Below are 15650 nucleotides of genomic sequence, written 5' to 3' on the forward strand. Positions count from 1 at the left end.
GGTTAATATGGATATGAATACTACAATAGCTTGTTCAAAATGTGGATGCGTGTGTGTAATTTCAACCAAATATATCCTTACAGTATTTATAAAGAAAAATGTGTACCTAGTACTTAAACTCAGCTGGCTTAGTTTTGCCTTTTTATCCTTAAGAAGAGGTAGTAACATCCTTATCTTCTAGGCCTGTTCATTTACTTAATGTTGAATCCTACTTACATTTGTTGAAAAACCTTCACATCAAAGTACATTCATGGTCTCAAGAATTCAGTACCAACCGTGCTTGAAAAGTTTGCTTTGTCTTGGAAGTAAAGTTAAGTAATTTTGTAATGGAAATTTTAGACGTAGCCTTGGCCTATGTGCTGTGAGCTGATACTGTTGTAATGTGTCAGCTTTCTTTTTTCTGAAGTGCCAAATTTTGCTTTCACAGTGAAATATGTCAATGCAGTTAACTCTATCTTTACCATGCAGCCTTTCTCTGAGGTCTTGAATGGTGAGGACAGAATTAAGTCCAAGGTACAACTTTTTTCATAAATTCCTGGTCTCTGTCTTGAGTTGTATCTCAGCTCAGTGGTAGTACTTGAAATTACGAGACCAGAAGAATTTTTCCCTGTCACTTCTCTGCAAGAAATACTGTCAGTGGAGGTTAGTGGTGTGTTGCAATCTGCTTTACAATGCATTGGGGCTGGGGGAGGAGGGAGCCCTACCCGTCACATCTGCCTTGGGAATCTCCCCAAGGTAAAAAGAAGGAGAACGGCATGTATGAGGGAGGACAACCGCAATGATGAGTAACAAAAACAACCAATAAATTCACATCAAGGATGACATCTGTGAGATGAACGTGTACTTAAATCTGTTATGTGATGAATGTACTGCAGTACACTTAAAACAAAATCACCCTTGAATAAATGAGAATTACTAATTGAAATGCCAAGAAGAGGGTCAAATGGTTACAGAGAGAGAAGGGAGGAGCAATTAATAATAAAAATGTAGCAACTGTAGAAGAAAGAGATACAGGAAAAAGAAACCTTTTCAGGCAAGATTATCAGAAAACATTCCTCAGTATACATTATGTAACATATCCTTTAGAATGATTTACTTCTTCCTTTAGGTATCTTTTAATAGCTATCTCTTGTAATTATAATTTGTGACAACTGATATAAGGCAAATACGATTATATTTAAAGTTCTTTGTGGATATTTGAATGGAATTCAACTAGAATCTTGGATTTAGCAGGGAAGAAGTATTGGATACTATTTTTATGAATGCAAATTTGGGCTGAAAAGGTGACCATAACTTTCATGAAAAAATAAGTCAGACTGTAAGTTTTAGTTCATTTGATATAAAACTTCCCTCAGTTACAACACTGTTATTGTTTGGAGTTAATATGTTGGAGAATTTGCTTTTTTTGCTCCTCCTGTCCACCTCCTCCCCTAAAACCAGAAAAAGTAGCTGATGCTAAGCCAGAGTAGAAATCACAGCATGTGATTTACCTTCTCATATGCACAGTGTGAAAGAAAAAACCAATAAATACATGAAACTAATAATTCATAAACATTTTGATGGTTGAAAATTAAATTTTTTTTTTAGTGATTACTTAAAGAAAAAAGACACAAAAAAATTAGTCTCGGGAGGCAGTTTAATTTTTTTTCTTCTTAGGTCAATAGTTGTGAAGAAAAGGTATGCTTTCCTAATGTTTTGATGCTTCTTTCTTGTGAAAATATTACCTTTAAAAGTGCTAGTAGTTTGAATTAATTGACTGCTGTATGGTTTCCCCAGGCATATTGCGGTTACCCACAGGAACATCTGAGAATTCTGAAACATTCTTGAAACCTTACAATGAATCAGAAACTTGCTGTTTTGTGTGAATCACTTATTCGAAGGTACTGCATTAGCCTGTCTTAAGCATGTGATTGATGCATGTCTTTATGTCTTTATGTATTTATGTCCTGTTTGAATCAGGATAAGCAGTATTGCTTCAAATATGTAATAGTGAACAATGTAAACTGGTTTAGGTCCCCATTTAAGTATTGGACATGACATGATGTTGTATCCCGATATTGGAATTGTTGATAAAGTCATATAGTGGGGAAAAAAATCAGTGGGGAAGTACTGAGTTAAATACTGCTTTGAATGTATTTGGGTCATAAGAAGGTGGATAATTAGAACAACTAGTCATGTATGTCACAGGAATTTAATGACATTGAACAATCTTGTTACAGATTCAGATCATATCAACATTGCAACCACAATTCCTAACATTCCCAAAGTGTCTTATTTAAGAAAAACTTCTGATGAGATCACGAGAGTTAGCAGATATTGCTAGAAGCATCCTGTTTGGAGGGAGAGTTTTAGAAGAAGCACTGTGTTGATTTGATTGTCGAATCTGGTTATTCCATTATTCAATGAATCCGGTACAATTGGTTATGGTTTCCTTATAGAACAAGGAAGAGATCACAGTTAAAATATAATCCTAAAACAAAACGTAAAAAAAGACTTCTTGTGAAACTGCAGCCAAATACAGAGTAAAAGCGGATTATCTACATTCAAAGATGGTTTTTTCTGTCTTTTTCTGAAAAATCTATTTCTCTTCAATATTTGTATATATATTTGCAGAGGAAAATTTATCTCAGATCCCGTAAGTGACTTAACTTGTACATGTCTGAAGTTTGTTAGTCCCAGTATTAAGCAGGGATTCAATTGTTACTGTATAGATGCTCAGCACATTGTAAAAATGAAGGGTTTTTTTCTGCAGAATCTGAGCAAATAAAAGCTGATGCACTTAAAATTACTGATTGCCCTCTGTAAATTTAATCCGAGAAATTTATTGAAATGGAATTTGTTGGCCTGATGATGGATGCGTCTGAACTGAAACTGGTTGGTGGTACAAGAGGGAATTTAGATGAGTAGGTAAGATATTGACTGAGGTTTCTGGACTTTAATGAGCAGAATAATTCAGACGGTGAAATAGTTATCTTGCTTTTATTCAAGGATGTTGATAACTCTGTTGTATATATTACTCCCTCTCTCCTGCTTATAAAATCCCAACAGCACAAAGTTTTAACCACCATTAAAAATTATTTCAAAGGAACTGACATGGTTTAGGTACTGACTTTTATTGAGTGCCCTTAGAAATATGTATTGTGTGATTAGATCAGTCAAGTAGGTCTAAATTATGAAGAATGCCACCGGTGTTTTAAGTCTATACTGAGAAACACAGATATCTGATTTTTTTTTCTTTTTTAAATTAAACAGATACACATTCTCTGTTGTTTGTTTTTAAGCAAGGACCAAACAGGTACAAATAGTCCTAAAATGAAAATAAACTATACTGATTTTTTATGAATCTGCTAAGAAATATGTAGAATAATGAAAACAAAACAAATTATTCTTTGATCTTTGCTATTTTCTTTTCTCTTCATACAGACATGCTTGAATGGTGTATTATTCAAGAATCGCTTTTCCTGTACTTCAGGGCCCATGTAATTAAAATAGTTGTTCAGAGCATGCAGATGACTTGCAGTTTATGTGAGATTGTGTCTTCAGGAGATAATACTTGATAGAAATATCCATATGCTTTTGAGCAATTCCATTTCATTGATGTTCCCATTTACCCTCAGAAGTGTCTTTAGCTACCTGGCAGTGTCCTGACCAGGATCGAATCATAGAGTTTAATTTCCAATTGTATACTATGTTTTCTTTTATCAAACACATGCATACTGCTGAAATAAATCAGAAAAAAAAACCCAAACCCACAACCAAGAACTTAAAAATGTGGAGAGGTGTTTTTTTAAAAAAGAAAAAAAAAAGTTTAAAATCTGCTAGAGTTCAGAAAAAAATAACATTTTAAAAAGATGGGATGATTCTTGGTAAAGTACATACTTAAAGCGTAATAAACAGCAGTATGTGGAAAACTCAGATTTGGAATTCGACATATGTTTTGGGAGATCTGAGGTGCAGCAAGCTTTATAAATAGTAAATTTACATTGAAACGTGGAATGATCAGTTGCTGGCCTATACTGAATTTTATGTTAGTTTAGCCTATATGCATCTTCAAGAGTTTTGGGGTTGCAGATTGTTGTTACTGTGTTTAGCCATTCCAACTATCAATGCAAAAAGGCTGTTTCTGATTTTAAAAAGATTTATAGCTTAGCAATAGAGAAACAAGCACAGTTGGAGCATAAACAAAAAAAAAAGCAACTGAAACATTTCAGATGAATACTTTCCTTTTAGATAAGAACTGTAGATATCAGAATTTGGAGTATTCTCTCCGAGTTTTGTTTTCTTCTAAGTATATGTGCTTCTTACCCATAATTTTATATCTGATTTTTATAACAAGTAATAACTTTTCTTTTAAAACCAAAATGTTACTTAGTAGTTACACCACACATAGATTTGTTTTTTTTCTCCTTTTGTGCTTTTTATATATACTTTTAGAAAAAATCCTAAACTTAACCATAACATTATTCACTTACAACTTTTTAATTATTCATTTATTTAAATTCTTTGGACAGTAAGAAAAAGGTTCAAGAATATTAACTAATGATAAATGTAGCTTATGGTTTTAACCTGAAGGATCTAAACACTGTAAGTACTGACCATTGCATTTTAGGGATGACATTTAGGAGCTGGCAAAATAAGTGAAAATATTGGGAATGTTTATTCAAACTCTGGCACCATCTTTGTTTAAATAACTTGGAATTTCACAGTATTTATATAGTGAAGTAAATATCCTTTAATTTTTGATCTGTCATTTGACTTTGTACCTGTCTGAATTTTCAGACCAGTTTTTTTTGGAGGGAGTTAGGTGGTTTAGAGATGGTCCAGAAACTGTCAGTTGTCTTGAATATGGTATAAGTTGTAGTATAAGTCATGGTTCACGTCACCGGCTCTGAAGTATACAATACATTGTGTTTCAAACTAATATTTCACTCTACAGTCAGTTTTGCCTCTGAAATACAAATCGAAGCTCAAGCTGGCGAGCATCTCAGGGTAGGCTGTCTTTGAAAAAGTTGACCTGTCCCAGGCTCCTCATCTGCCAAATATGAACTATTCTACCTGACTCTGCAGGACTCTGTATAATTCAGTGTGTCCATGATTGTATGATTCTCACCCAGCACACTTTGTATGAACACATAGCAGTGGTATTACACTTGGTTTTTTTTTTACTTATGCCATGATTGCAGCTACACTGTGTATTCTCTTGTTTACATGCCTTTGGTGAAGTGTGGCCTTCTTTCATGGAAACGGCTTTATGACCCCTGTTGTGCTACAATGCATGAAACTGCAAGCACCTCAAAAGATTTTCCATGGTGCAAGCATTGGTGCACCAGTGACTAAACATCTGGAACTCATCAGGAGATTCCCAATAGTGCCTTCAAATGCTGACTGAGATTTCTTTCTTTTATAAGACACATTTCTCTCTTAACATTGATTCCGAAAACTGAGAGGGAGTTGGGGGGAAGGAAAGTCTCTGATCGGTAAATGAAATTATCTACCTCTAGGAATGAAAATATCACCATGCATGCACATAATGCTTTGAAATAAAATATTCACTTAAAAGAAAACTTATTACCAAATAATAGGATTCTGGATATCAAGATGTCTGTAAATACTTTGGTTGTGAAATATAGAGTTTGACCTGAAGTGAAATACTTTCCAAAGAAGCGTTAAAACTGACCCAGGTCTCGACATATTAAGAAGGAAATTCCCTGACTTAGATTAGTTCTTGTAATGTACATTCTTGCCTTACATCCTATCCTTTTTCTTTTTTCTTTTTTTTTTTTTCTTTTATTTTGTGTGTGTAATGATGTGGACAAACTAGAGGTGAAAAGCGAATAGAGATGCAGCAGCTCCAGTTATGTCTGCTCTTTCCACTTTTTTACATTTCTTCCTTCCTGATCTTTCACATGAGTCCTTATTGTGACCTGTTGCTAATAGCTGCTATTGTTGCTTTTTACTACAGCCTTCTGGGGACATCTGGCACATTGTGACTTTGGTATGTCTGGGAGATGGTACAAATTATTTTCAGCCTAAAGTCAAGTCACTTTTGAATGGCCACAGTGGCATAAATCTCAAGTCTTTATGATGACATATGTGGAAACTGCCTGAATGCTTGTTTTTTTTCAAACTATCTTCCTTTTATTTTGGCTTTTCCCGTAGCAAAACAGGGCTCCATCCTGGGATGTTTTGGTGCTGCTCAGCTTAGGACGTTTATTGATTTCTCCTATGTTAGACTGGACATTCAGTCAGTTATTGGAGAGGAAAAAAAAGATCTCTTTATCATACACGTTTTTCTTCAGCAACATGCTGTCTGTGGAGAAGTGCGGAGGTGAATTGTATAAGCAATATTTTGATGACTGTACGCTGCTCAAAAATGCCTCTTACAGAGAAATATTTGATAGGTCTAGCAACTGCTTTCACATCCTGCTGGAGTGATAGAAACCAGCTAGAGCCAGTCACAGGATTTAGCCTTCTCTGTAAGACTTATGTTTAAAGGTTTCCATGTGCATATTTCTGTCCCTTCTAAGATTATTTTTAAATTGCAGGAAGATACTGATTTGTTTTGGATTTTCTTAATAATATTATTATCCTGGTTCCAGTGCTAGCAGTGGCTCTTTGGGAGGATGAGAGGTTTGAAGAATGGGTTATGAATTGAAAAAAAAGTTTGTTGAAAATGTAAAGGATGAGTTTGGAAATGTGTGTGTCCTCCCCCCCCTTCTCATTTAGTTGTATATGTAACTGTTCAAAAACAGAAAGATAACCAGACCATTAATTTAGTTCTGTATTGACTATGTCAGAAACAAAGCCCCAAAGTCTTATTGCTAGTATCTTCGTTGAGAAATACTGAGGGCCAGTAGAAGCTGAATTGTAGAATAAAGCAGAAGGTATAGTTTGTGCATTTTGACATGTATTAAACACCATGTGGGTGGTGTTTAACATCAGCTGAAACAGATCTGGTACATATGCTCGAAGTCCATAGTCAGCATAGAGGGACAATTGAGACATTGCTTCAGAGAAGTAACTGAAGAAGGTATTTAAACTAAGTCACTAATTAGACTCATCCATTGCTGACTTCAGTGAGACCTGACTTAGGCCAACAATGACTAGTTTCAGGGATTTTATTGATAGTAATAAAGTGTAATCTAAAAATGAGATTTTTTGAAAAGATTGAGTTAGGTACACATATAAATTTTACTTTTCCTGCAGAATCTGGGGTTCTGATGTCAAAAGCATGAATGATGCTTATAGCCTACCTAATTTTCAAGTGTCTGTTTCTAATGCAAAACTTTTTTATAATGATGTTAATTTTAAATAAGTAAAAACTAGAGTGTGAGAAGCATTTCAGGCTGAGGTACTCAATTTTTGCCTCAGTCTTCACTGGCAACCACTTTCCTCAACCCTCCTGGATAAATGGACAAGATGGAGACAAGGGGGTTAAAGCCCCTTCCACTCTGGGGGAGAATCAGGTTTGTGACCACCTCAGAAACCTGAATAAGTCTATGGGACCTGAGGAGATGCATCCCACAGTCCTGAGGAAATTGACTGTTGTGGTCACCAACCACTTTCCATGATATTTGAAAAGTCATGGCAGTCAGGGGAAGGAAGCCCCTGGTGACTGGAAGAAGGGTAACATTATGCCCATTTTTAAAAAGAATAGAAATGATGACCCTGGGACCTGTCAGCCTCACCTGGGAAGATCATGGAATAGATCCTCTTAGAAGCTATGCTAAAGCGCATGGAGGACAGGGAGGTGATTTGAGACAGCCAGCATGACTTCACCAAAGGCAAGTCCTTTATGACCTTCTGGCTTTCTATGATGGGGTGACCACATCACTGGACACAGGAGAAAGAGTGGATGTGATCTATGTGGACTTCTGTAAAGCCTTTGACATGGTCCTCTGCAACATCCTTCTCTCTGTATTGGAGAGATGTGTGTTTGATGGGTGGATTGCTTGGTGGATATGAAATTGGTTGGGTGGTCGTATTCAGAGAGTAGTGGTCAATGGCTCGATGTCCAGATGGAGATCGTGATGAGTGGTGTCCCTCGGGAGTCCGGACTGGGACCAGTGCTGTTTAATATCTTCATCAATGATATAGACAGTGAGGTTGAGTGCACCCTCAGCAAGTTTGCAGATGACACCAATGCAGATGAGTGGTGCAGTTGCCACACCAGAAGGATAGGATATCGTCCAGAAAGACCTGGACAAGCTGGAGAAGTGGGCCTGTGTGAACCTCATGAAGTTCAATAAGGCTGAGTGCAAGGTCCTACACTTGGGTCTGGGCAATCCATGGTTTTAATACAGGATGGGGATGATGTGACTGAGAGCAGCCCTGCAGAGAAGGACTTGGGGGTGCTGATTGATGGGAAGCTTGACATTGGCTGGCAATGTGCACTCACAGCCCAGAAGGCCAACTGTATCCTGGGCTGCATCAAAAGAAGCGTGGCCAGCACGTCAAGGGAGGTGATTCTCTCCCTCTTCTCTGCTTTTCTGAGACCTCATCTGGAGTATTGTGTCCAGCTCTGGAATCCTCAACATAAGAAGGATATGAAACTGTTGGAGTGGGTCCAGAGGAGGGCTACCAGGATGATCAGAGGGCTGGAGGACCTCCATATGAGGACAGGCTGAAAGAGTTGGGATTGTTCAGCCTGGAGAAGAGGAGGCTCCATTGAGAACTTACAGCAACTTTCCAGTATCCGAAGGGGGCCTACAAGAAAGCTGGGGAGGGACTTTTTACAAGGGCATGTAGTGATAAGACTAAGGGGAATGGCTTTTAATTGGAAGGGGGAAGATTTAGATTAGATATTGAGAAGAAATTCTTCATGATGAGGGTGGCGAGGCACTGGCACAGATTGCCCAGCTGTGGATGCCCCATCCCTGGAGGTGTTCAAGGCCAGGTTGGATGGGGCCTTGGGCAGCCTGATCTAGTGGGAGGTGTTCCCTGCCCATGGCAGGGGGGCTGGAACTAGGTGATCTTTAAAGTCCCTTTCATCCCAAACCATTCTATAATAATCAACTTATTGGACTGCAAAATTTTCTGGACTGCAAAATTTTCCACACTGCTTACCTCCAGATATTTGGCTTATAGAAAAGTATAACTAGAATATGTTTGATGAAAAGAATATATAAGAATGCAGCAGTAACTTTGGGGGTATTTTGATCATATAGCTGGGTACTGATTTACTAACAACAAAGAAAATGTCCAGTGTAATTTTGTGTAGAAAACAAAGCTTGATTCTTATAAAATTACATATATGCATATATATGTATAACAGAAAGAACATCTCTTCTGTCTTTTCTGAGGTAAAAGAAATCTTCATTCTAGTGGCAAGAGTAACAGGAAAATTTTCAGTAGATTTAGGATGTCACATACAATTCATGTCTTGCCAGAGACTGCAGTCAGTGGGATGTGCTGAGTATATTTCTGGCTTAGGATCTAAAAGACCTTTCCAGACTCACACAAGACCTCTGTGGCAAATGTGGAAGCTGTATCCAGATTTTCTAACTCTTAGTCCAGTCTTTAAATTGCAGGAATATCCACCCTCTCTCTCTCCTTTATCTTTCTGTTCTAAGTTTTCTTCTATGCGAAGCAAGAATAACAACAGGTCTGCAGGTCAAAGAGATGAGTCCTTCTTAGATTTAGGTATTGCATCCAATATCCATAAACCCTGCTTCTACAATCAGTTGAATTAGTTTGTAGAGATAACTCTTTCCCATAGAAGTGATAATACTGGGCTCTTCAACTCTAATGTGCACTCTTTCCGGTCACCTCCCACATTTGCTAATCCTGTCAATATGCATACTGCGTTAGGCCTTGTGGAGAAGTGTAAACTTTTAGTGCACTGAGCCATACCAACTGTAGCGCAATTTGATGATAAAAGAGCCGTTGAAATATTTCGCTGGAAAGCCAGAGTACATTTTTCAAGTATGTGTTTATAAACTCTTGGTTCTAAGCACAATGGTTGCATTATAAACGCGAGCTCGGGAAAAGGCAGTGCTCCAAGTGGAGTCAGGAGTGGAAAAGGAGTAACAGCTGACTTCTGTTTATCAGACCAGCTTGAGCAGGATGTGCTTTCACAAATCTAAATATTTATGTAAACAGATGCGCTTTAAACCACTTGGAAACAAATAAAGCTTTCTGAAAATAGAACTCCACAATGTCATCAGGAGCTGTTTATCTTCAAGAACTGTGGGAATGGGCTTGAATATCCAAATATTTCATTGAAAAAAAAAAAAGGCAATAAAACTAGCTTCAGATGTAACTTCTTAAATTTATATGACACAGGCCATCTGACAGTTTTGAGTGTATGGATTTACTAGTAGTATTTTTCTAAAACCAGCCAACTTCACCTTCTTTCACAGCCTCAGACATCAGCTGATCATCTGTACTTGTTGCTGGTATAGCCTTTAGGTGAGAACTGATCTTCTGCATACTAAACCTTGTTGGATTGTGGTACTCTGCTAGACAAAGTATTGACTGTCTCTCACCCACACAGTGCAAACATGCTGGATCTGCACAGCTTTTCTCCCATGATGTTGCATGTCCATATAGAATCATGTATCAGCTGACAATGGTTGATTTTAGTATGGTTGTATACGAATGCTGAATCAAAAGACACTGTTTCCTACCAGTGATTTTTCTGTAGTGTGCTGCTTTCCCTAACTCAATTTTGTAATTTGAAAGATGGTATACTCCAGTCACAGTTTAATAGCTATTTTCTCCCTATGCTTTTGAAAGTAATTTTTTGTTGGGGTTAACTTGTGTAGTGGCTTTTTCGGATGTTTTTTAAAAAATTCTTTTCTTAGCAGCTCTGTGAAATGTGGGGATTTTGTCTTTGGTTTTTTTGGGGGGATTTTTTTTTTTTTTTTTTTTTTTATAATGTGTTGCATACCCTAGATGTCCTTCCGTTTTCTTTGTCTGGTGCACAACTTCAGGTAAGCTGTTATTTTTTAAATGAAGTTTACCAAACTCCTAAATTTCAAAGATTACCATGGAGTTTTCTGTGACCTCATGTATCCCTGTGTCATCTGCAAATGCAACACAACCTGTATTCAGATTTCTTTTCCCTTGGGCACGCATCCAGGTTTTCAGATAAAGGATTAGGATGTAGTATAAATATGTTTTTCTAGACTACATAAATGAAACAGCTCCAATGCACCCCAAAATTATACAGGAGGAGAAAGGTCTGCTTTCTGTGGATATTAATTGTATTTTCCGTATGTAATTTCTCCTACTTAACAACATTACTTAAGATATTTTTATAGGTTTCTATTCTATAGCCAGGTTTGGACTGTTAGACCTCTATGGCTTCTTGACCAGTTTTATCTCTAAAAGAATCATGTAACAGAAATTGGTAAAAGGAGTGTTCAAAGTAACTTTTAAGAGATATAAAAGCCATCAAGATGTATTAACAGATTTTTCTGATCAGTTTATGTTAATAAATGCCATTCCTTGTTCCATGTGTTCTTACTGTGAGAATAATGCAACTGGTCAAATGGTTGGAGAGTTTGTGGTTGGAAAATAAAATTAGTTCTGCTTAGTCTTGAGTTGATGTAGACAAAAGCAATTATTTTTGTTTGGTTTTTTGCATCAAGCGTCATGTTTCTGAGACTTAGTGGATCTATATCTTCCATTTGTCCTTGGTTCCAATAAATGTGAAGGTGCTGGTGCTGCAAACAAATCAAGCATTTGTGTTCTGTGATTATGAAATCCTTGTAGTTTCTTATCCTATAGAACTTTTGTGAATGTGACAAACCTGACAGTAGCTCTTTTGGTCAGAATGCTCATGGCCATAAAGATCGATCAAATGCCCCCTAATTTATATTAATGCCTTTGTCTGCAGCTCAAAATCTCTCAGTTTTAACAACACAGTATATATGAAAAAAATGAACAGTCACTGATTTTGATCAGTTAGACTTCCTAGATCCAAAAAGTCGAACGCACTATTATTTCTGATACCTGTCCAAAGAGTTGTCCGCCTTTTATTTTTCATCCCTGGAACAGTTCCCCTAATTGTGGAAAGACTTTTTCCCATGTATTCTAAACCTTTTCTATGTTTCTTCTACTAACTTATTTGTGTCAAAGAATGTTTCAAAGAAAAAAAAAAGCAAATAAGAAATCTGAAATTTTTTTCTTTAAGTCTGGTTTTCACCAAGTTCATTCAATTACATCATTTGAACAGAATAATTACTTGCAGAATAAAGCAATGCTTGAGCAATATCAGAATGCTGATACCTGGGCTGCTTATGATTGGTACAGAAGTGTCGTATGTCCATCCAAGTACCCATCAATAACCAGTAGAATCGAATTAACATAATGAATTTTAAATATGTGGAGGGAGGAGCATTTTGTAGGATTACTGTCTTAAACATGTGATATCTTTCTCAAAAGTCCAGACAATCGTACATACTCAGTTTTCAATTAGCTGTAAGTTTCTGCTTAAAAGTGCACACAGTATACTCTACAGTGCACACACAAATATCATTAGAGTGCATGCAGCTACTTAATGCTTCATGGGAGTTTTTTTCTTTTTTTTATTACTCTTAGGATTTCATTATGGATGGTGTGTGAATGGATGATATATTTCATTGAGGATGACATGTTCATTATTGATCATCTGCACCTTATAGAGCAACGCACTTAGGCATTGAGTTTTTCTCAGGAATACCAATTTCAAATAACAACCTGCTCTTATGAGTTGATTGCTGTTACAGAGGTATGCTCCAATTTTTCTAAGATGCCCATTATTCAGAAATAGTATGGTTGGCTTTGTTGTTATTGCTGTTCTTTGCCTGTTGATGACTATTCTGCATGCTGCATGTTCTCTAATAACAAGCCGATAGAGGAATAAATTATCATAGTTATAGAAGCATTGGTTACCTGGGACCTTTGAAGGTCATCAAGTCCAACTTCTTTCTCAAAACATAAACATCAGATCAGTCATTGTTTTGATTAGCCTTAGTCTTAAATCTTCACAGGTGATGGCAACAGTTTCCCTGGGCAACCTATTTCAGTGCTAAACTACCACCTGGTGATTATATTTTTCCCCTTAATATCCAGTCTGATTCTCCTAAAATAGTGGCTTCAGCGTGTGGCCATTATACCTTGTTACGTTGTCTGCTGCTACTGAGAATAATTTGGCTCTACCACCTTTGTAAGTCTCCTTCATGTCTTTGTGGTATGCTATTGGATCACACACTAGCTACCTGCTTTTTTTCCCTTGCTGCTCTTGTAGATGTCATGCTATAGGCTTCTAGCCATGTTAGCAACCTGTTATTGGTCTTTCTTCCAAAATCTCCTTTTCCTTTTTGGAGCAGGGGTCGGAAGCTGGGTGAAATTCATCAGCTGCAACTTCATTGGTGCTGTGCAGAAGAAGACAGTATCATCCCCCTGCTGTGCTGCCCCTGTTCCTCCTAATGTACCCAGTTATGCAGTTTGCCTTAGTTGTGATGGAAGTACACTGTTGCCTTGTAGATTGGCATTTGCTTTAACTGCCAAGCTGTTTTCAGCCAGTACTCATACAACCTGTGCTGCTTCCCCAGCAGCAGAACTTTTCACTTCCTGTTAAACTTCAGAAGTTTTCTGATATCCAGTCCGTTTTCACCAAGTCCCTCTCATTTGAAGCTCCACCCCCTAATTTCTGTTCAAGTGTTTGAATTCCTGACAAAAGTCCTAGGTTTGCCTTATACTGAATGTCTGTGGCTTGAGAGAGTAGAGCAGTCGCTGCCTCATGTGGTGTTTCTGCTCGAGACAAAAATGTCAGGACAGTCTTTCGTGTTGATAAACAAATGAGAGTTTTTAATTCATCAAACTCTCTTTAAGAAATTTTAGTTTATAACAAAGGCATTTTGAATACAAATTTCCATGTGGATATAGTAATTTCCCAGGAGCTAGCGATTAAACTTGATTCATGCAACAGTGGGGGCCTAGAGAAAGAAGTGTGCCTTCTTTCTTAATGAACTTTGTTTCTGTTGCAAGCACCTTGTAAGTATTTTTAAAAGTTATGCTCCTAGCTTATGTTTATTAGCATTCATGAATGGTCACATCATACTACTTTACGAGGAGATTAAAATCCCTAACTGTTACCTGTTTGTTTTGAAAGCTTCCTATTAGGATAGCCAAATCTTTCTGACCATCCTTCATGACAGCCACACAAGGACCTTGTGTAGCAGGAGTTTGAACTAACAAATTCAAAGAGTCAACAGATAACTTTTACTCTGCAGTATTAAGAATATGAAAGTCAAGATGACCTTTAGGCTTTTCATGGTAGTTCAGGAAACCAAAACCTAAAATGTATTCTGTGATTGCGTCACCTTTCTGAAATCCTCCTCTCCCACTATGTCAACATTTTTGTTTATCTTCTTCTTGTTGTCTTTCAGAACTGTTTGTGTCTGCCAATAAAACTGGCAGATAAATGGCTTTGTCATGCGAGGCTCTTACCTGCCAAACATGTGGGCATACAAACATGTGGGAAAAAAAAAATTGAGTTTTTGTTGGATGTCTTAGATTGTAGGCAAAGAAACCTCTAAGAGAGACTTGTGGACATTTTCTAAGGTGATACTGCTTTCTGCTGATTTTTTTCCTCTGTTTTAACAGTGACCATTTTGATGGCTTCTTCTGTCAGTGATTTAGCCTTAAGATGTCTATAGCAAGACTATTAATCTGGTATTTTAATTCCTTCACAAGAATTTCACCACAGGTCTGATTTCTATGTGGTGCTACAAGAAAAGACCCAAAGGTGTTTAGAAACGTTTCTGTAATGACAACATCACTGTCCTTTTTAGTTTACTTTCTTTAGGAAAAGCTAGAATGATATATTTCTGCAAAGTATATTCTGTCTATGCTACTCTTGAAGAAGTTAATTTTGGTACTGGAGAGACAAGAAACATGTTTGTCTGTTGTTTTCCTTGTGCTGTACCTCTCCTTCATGTGAGGATCTGTGTTATCTTCAGGGATCGCTGTGGAATACAGAATGAGATGTGGAGAGTGTGGGGAGTAAATGAACTTCTGAACCTGTTACTGCTAGCTTAAAAAGTCTTTGCATGGAGACCTTTGTATTTGAATTTAATGCATTTAAAAAAACTGAAAGCTATTTCAAAATTCTGAAATTGTTTCTGTGAAACGGGTGGGGGAAAAGAATTTCTTAGCAGTTTTTCACTGTCTCATTCACACTGCCAAGTTCTACTCATATGCTTTGGTTAGGTCCTATTGGCTTGTGGATTTTTTTAAATTTTTTTTTCCAATTTCTGCCCTAATTTCTAGGGTTATATAACCCTTGGCTGTGGAACTTCAGTCTTTCATGTAAATCTGAAAGTGTCAGTATCCTCTTTGGACACAAGAGTGTTTCATCACAAGAGAAATTCCTGTTAAATATTTTTTAAAAATGGGTGGAGATTTATTGCTCTATTAATTTTTATAGTTTCTTTATCTGGCTTGAGTCACTGGGAAGGGAGCCACGTATTCTTTGGTATAGAGCCTTTGAGCAGCCTGTGTGTTACTGTGCTGAATCACAGCACCTGCGCCAGCCTAAACAAACCATTTTTCTCAAGCCCTTTGGAGATTTTAGACTTCTGAATAGCTATTTTCGTGTCCAACTAATGTAATTATAATATAATTATAATAAAACTTTAAATATTTTGAAATAGATAAAT

General features: G+C 37.0%; 1 long non-coding RNA gene across 1 annotated transcript; it reads left to right on the top strand.

Annotated features, from left to right (window-relative positions):
* The first annotated feature begins 10284 nt into the window (after positions 1–10284).
* LOC128851645 (uncharacterized) lies at positions 10285–14458 on the top strand. The gene is made up of 3 exons (XR_008449025.1): positions 10285–10410; positions 12547–12715; positions 13317–14458. It is a non-coding gene; the product is annotated as an uncharacterized LOC128851645 (long non-coding RNA).
* Positions 14459–15650: the final 1192 nt, after the last annotated feature.

Source organism: Cuculus canorus, chromosome 3 (genome assembly GCF_017976375.1).
Source record: "Cuculus canorus isolate bCucCan1 chromosome 3, bCucCan1.pri, whole genome shotgun sequence".
Lineage (NCBI taxonomy): Eukaryota > Metazoa > Chordata > Aves > Cuculiformes > Cuculidae > Cuculus > Cuculus canorus.